The sequence below is a fragment of the Erpetoichthys calabaricus genome, chromosome 14 (assembly GCF_900747795.2).
Source record: "Erpetoichthys calabaricus chromosome 14, fErpCal1.3, whole genome shotgun sequence".
Taxonomy (NCBI): domain Eukaryota; kingdom Metazoa; phylum Chordata; class Cladistia; order Polypteriformes; family Polypteridae; genus Erpetoichthys; species Erpetoichthys calabaricus.
Genome location: NC_041407.2, coordinates 105,723,491 through 105,729,490, shown reverse-complemented (window position 1 = coordinate 105,729,490; position 6,000 = coordinate 105,723,491).

Sequence of the window (6,000 nt, the reverse complement as noted above, 5' to 3'; positions counted from 1 at the left end):
ACGTTCCAAAATGTGGCGAGAGGTAGAACGACTCGAATGGTGGCTGGCATGTGAGTGAGGAGGGTCTACCCCCCTGCCAACTTGCAACACCTGACGTCACGCTTCCCTCCCTCCCCTTGGCCTATGCACAAATAAATCGGTACCGCAACCGAACTATAATACTTAGAGTGATGAGAGAAGTCACAAAGTCAACCGGAATCCACCCATTCATTATCCAACCCGCTGAATCCGAACACAGGGTCACGGGGGTCTGCTGGAGCCAATCCCAGCCAACACAGGGCACAAGGCAGGAACCAATTCCGGGCAGGGTGCCAACCCACCGCAGGACACACACAAACACACCAAGCACACAATTTAGAATCACCAATCCACCTAAACTGCATGTCTTTGGACTGTGGGAGGAAACCCACGCAGACACGGGGAGAACATGCAAACTCCACGCTGGGAGGACCCGGGAAGCGAACCCAGGTCCACAGGTCTCCCAACTGCGAGGCAGCAGTGCTACCCACTGTGCCACTGTGAAGTCAACTGGAATGTTCTAGCAAATTATAGAAAAATGACCCGATCTACCGTATATGCTCGTGTTTAAGTTCTCTTGCAGATAAGTCGGTGCTTGATTTTACCGTATAATTTACGTTATTTTATAATGCCGGTCGTATAAGTTGAATGCGGAAAACTCACGTTATTGGTCCAAGAGATTACGATGTGCTAACGCCCACCTGAGTGAGTCACCACGGGGCACACTGTAACGGCTGACCTCTTACCCGGCCGGCAGCTACACCTCCAAGACCTGTGGCCTGGATAATTTACTGAGCTGAATCTAAATGTCAAGCTGTACCTCTAACAAATAAAAATTTTCCCCACAATCGACGGTTTAATTAAGCTCACAAAAACAGATGATATGTAAAATAGGTACGTAATTATATTAAACGAGCAACAACAAAAAACAAAATGCATAATAAATATATATCCCTCCGCCAAAGCAACAACACCATATAAAGGACAATAAACCCTCCCTTGCCCCTGTAACATATAACAAACAACACAAATACCAAAAACGGAATGAGATACGGAAATGAATGTGAATTTGAGTCCGGTTATAAAAACTGTCCTGAATGCGGTTGACTGAAGTAGCGAAAAATGAGTCGTTTGATTTTCCCGGACAAAATGGAGCAGCCTCACCGTGAATCCTCGGCGCATGATGGATGATGAATTCCGACCCCAGGGTCTCTCGTGATGAGGTTATTGAAGCAAGTCCGGCGGACTGAAAAACAAACTGGATGGAATTGCGCAATGCGGAATATAACAGCTGCGGTGGGTTGGCACCCTGCCCGGGATTGTTTCCTGCCTTGTGCCCTGTGTTGGCTGGGATTGGCTCCAGCAGACCCCCGTGACCCTGTGTTCGGATTCAGCGGGTTGGAAAATGGATGGATGGATGGAATATAACAGGTACAGATGGCTCGTGAATGTGAAAAATTTCCTTCTCTTCTCTTCTCTTCTCTTCTCTTCTCTTCTCTTCTCTTCTCTCCTCCTCCCCTTCTCTCCTGATTCCTTAAATAGTCCTGAGATGGATGTAATTGAATAATAGCAAACAGGTGGTTTTCCAGGATTGGGGTTGCGGTCTCCTCCCATTATCCGTCCCCCTTTACGGGGACGACATTCACTGACACACAAACAGCAAACGGGATGATGGAAACAAGACGCACATGGTACTAACACTGACAACACTATTACTACTACGTAGCCCCACTACAACACAGCCTTTTTTTTTATTTATTTATTGTGCCTACGTGACCACACAGTAATACCCAAACTCTTCCGAAGTGACGTTGGCACTATTTTGTGTTTTTTGTATCTCACACCCTCATACACCTTTATCATAAGAGCATCCCTTATCTACGATGGAGCGTTCGATCAGAAGGAAATATGAAGCTGGTTTTAAATTCAAAGTCATTGAAGAGCAGAAAGAAATTGGTAACCGTGCTGCAGAAAACAAAATTTGATGTGTCTGAGAAAATGAGGAGAGATTGGAGGAGGCAAGATGATGTAAAAAAAAAAAAATTATGTGTCGTATTTTTGAATGAAGACCACTTCTGGCCAGACAGTAGATGGGTGTACCTGGGTCCCACTGGTTTCTGCTAATTCTGAGCTGATGGCACTGCTGGACATCTTCTGATTTTGGAGGGTAATAAGCTTGATGTGTCTTTCATCTGCTGCACTAAGTTTCCTTGGCCGACCACTGCGTCTACGATCCTCAACGTTGCCCGTTTCTTTGTTCTTCTTCAAAAGAGCTTGAACAGCACATCTTGAAACCCCAGTCTGCTTTGAAATCTTTGTCTGGGAGAGACCTTGCTGATGCAGTAGAACTACCTTGTGTCTTATTGCTGTGCTCAATCTTGCCATGACATGAAACTGTCTTCCACAACCTCACCTTGGTAGCAGAGTTTGGCTGTTCCTCACCCAGTTTGAAGCTGTTTCTGTTTCAGTTAATGACTGTGTTTCAACCTACATGTGACATTGATGATCATTAGCACCTGTTTGGTAGAATTGGTTGATCAAACACCTGACTAGAATCCTACAAAATCCCTGACTTTGTGCAAGTGGACCGATAAGAATTGATGCTGGTTTGCAGGCAAAAGGTAGGAACACCAAATATTGATTTGATTTCGATTTTTCTTTTGTTTGCTCACTTTGCATTTTGTAAATTGATAACAATAAACAATCATTATTTATATTTCTGAAAGCATACTTTCTTTACAGCATTTTCTCACACCTGCCTAAAACTTTTACACAGTACTGTATATATACAGTATATAGATTAAGTGGATTGGACTATTTGGCCTGTTCTCGTCCAGATTGTTCTAACGTTCTAACAACCCATCATTTAAGAACCGATGCTATAAGGAGTTAAGAAGCGTTAGAAGTTCTCTCGTGAAAAGCGGACAGACAGACAGACGCTGGATTTTATATATACAGAGATAAGCGTGCATAGTAGACTTTACATCTCAGGACAGAGGGCACTGTGTGTGTTTGGCGGACTCGGACATCCACACTCACCAGTTTAGAGCAGACAATCAACGTAAGCTTCACATCTTTGAAGTACAGGAGACAAAAACCCACAAGGCTGTAGCCCAGAGAGTGTCTGGCCTTTTAGTCATCTGTTATAATTAATGGCTGTCTGCAGTCTGGCTTTCAAAATGCAGAATGTGATTCATTTTACGGAGCTCACGGGTCATCCACTCATATACCGTTTTGTTAAAGAAAAAATCTCAGCAAGAACGACCGTCATTTCTATAGCGCATTTTCAGACAAACGATAGAGCTCAAAGTGCTTCACAAAATGTCAAAGAATAACAAATTAAAATTCGATAAGAATATTAGTGCCTGCGGTGGGTTGGCACCCTGCCCGGGATTGGTTCCTGCCTTGTGCCCTGTGTTGGCTGGGATTGGCTCCAGCAGACCCCCGTGACCCTGTGTTCGGATTCAGTGGGTTGGAAAATGGATGGATGGATATTAGTGCAGAAATAGAATACAAAAAATAAACAATGCTCGCTTACATAAGTTCAATATTTAATTAACTGAAGTCCGGAGGAGAGCAAGAAAGTCTGTCTTTTGAATCCCAAATCAATAATGTGACAGGCAGAGGCAGCCTTAGGGGTGTGCTTGGGGTGGGGGGCCTAGGCCTGACTAACCCCACGCATGAACGGTTACTCAAACGCTGTTACCGCTATGTGCAGATTGTATAAACTTGGGCGCTAATTTAATAAAAATAATGTTAACATACACTGGATTTTCTCATTATAGTCTTCTTCTTCTTGTTCTAGGGCTCATTTATACTTCACGCTCAGAACGTATGCACAGGCATCATGGCTGCCATTCGTTCTCAGCATTCATTTGACGCGTCCTCTGAGCAGGTTCTCAGAAATTAACGCGACACGTGCGAGACTTGCAGTCCCAGCAAAGTGAGGGGTTGAATTGGTGCAGTGTGATTAAAGTCGGAATGTGACGTCAGGGTCTCTGTTTACTATCTACATGTGACAGAAAAGCCTCTATGCGGATCCTACGGGATCAATGTGCGCGCTTCGATGTTTGATGAATGGTTCGATGTGGTGAAGCAAAATGCCGACATACAGATGCATTCATGGTGCTTTTATATTCAAGTGTTGCATATTCCTGATCGTAATGACACGACACATTTTAAAATTGCAAAGTGGAGTGGTGGCACTGAGGCTGGGGATCTGCACTGGCAATTGGAAGGTTGTCGGTTCGAATCCCGTAAATGCCAATAGGGTCTCTGCTCTGTTGGGCCCTTGAGCAAAGCCCTTAACCTGCAATTGCTGAGCACTTTGAGTAGTGAGAAAATCTATCTATCTATCTATCTATCTATCTATCTATCTATCTATCTATCTATCTATCTATCTATCTATCTATCTATCTATCTATCTATCTATCTATCTATCTATCTATCTATCTATCATATAGTGCCTTTCACATATCTATCTATCTATCTATCTATCTATCTATCTATCTATCTATCTATCTATCTATCTATCTATCTATCTATCTATCTATCTATCTATCTATCATATAGTGCCTTTCACATATCTATCTATCTATCTATCTATCTATCTATCTATCTATCTATCTATCTATCTATCTATCTATCTATCTATCTATCTATCATATAGTGCCTTTCACATATCTATCTATCTATCTATCTATCTATCTATCTATCTATCTATCTATCTATCTATCTATCTATCTATCTATCTATCTATCTATCTATCATATAGTGCCTTTCACATATCTATCTATCTATCTATCTATCTATCTATCTATCTATCTATCTATCTATCTATCTATCTATCTATCTATCTATCTATCTATCTATCTATCTATCTACTGTATATTGTCATAAGTATGACAAAGAGCCACACAAAAAAAAAGGTTTGAGGCAGCCACCCGCATATTCTTCCTGGCTGCAATGGATAATTTTTAATACAGAATTGTACAGGTTCGAGTTCACAATTGAACTGCTTTGTTGGCAAGAAGATAGCAGCTTTAAAGGAGAGCGGAGGAAGTGACATCATCCCTGGGCCCGGGCCCGGAAGTGACTGGCAGGATTTCCTGTAACTGGTCTGCAGAGAAGTGAGAGAAAGAGTTAATGCACTTCCACCACCTCCTGGTCTGGCATGGAATTACTCACATTCAGGCCCTTTAGCTGCCTCCCATGTGCACATGTGTGACAGTATATATATATATATATATATATATTAGTTAGATATGACAGAAATGAGAATGTTGAGAGAGATGTGTGGAGTTAAAAAAAGAACAGAATAGCAAATGAGATAATCTGATTTATAACAAAAGTGGGAGATATCTGAGAAAGAACAATGAAAGTATGTTAAAGTGGTATGGGCATGTAATGAGGAGAGACCACATATCTGTGGTCAAAAGAGTGATAGAAGTGCAAGGGAAGAGGAAGTGGAGGTGGACGGATAAAGTAAAAGAAGACCTGAAGGAAAAGGGGTCTGATTGGGGAGGAGGTGCAGGACCGAACTGTTGGGAGAAGGTGGATTAGGCACTTCAAGACCACATATAAGAAGAAGAAGAGCAAGAAGAAGAAAAACACAAACAACAACAATAACAACAACAAGAGCAAGAAGAACAACAACAGCAACAAGAGAAGAAGAACAATAACAAAAACAACAATAAAAAGAAGAACAAGAGCAAGAAGAAGAAGAACAAGAGCAAGAAGAAGACCAACAACAACAGCAACAAGAAGAAGAAGAAGAGCAAGAAAAAGAACAACAACAACAAGAACAAAAAGAAGAAGAAGAAGAACAAGAGCAAGAAGAAGAACAAGAACAAGAGCAAGAAGAAGAAGAATAACAACAGCAATAAGAAGAAGAAGAAGAGCAAGAAGAACAAGAGCAATAAGAAGAAGAAGAACAAGAGCAAGAAGAACAGTGGCAACAAGAGCAAGAAGAACAAGAAGATG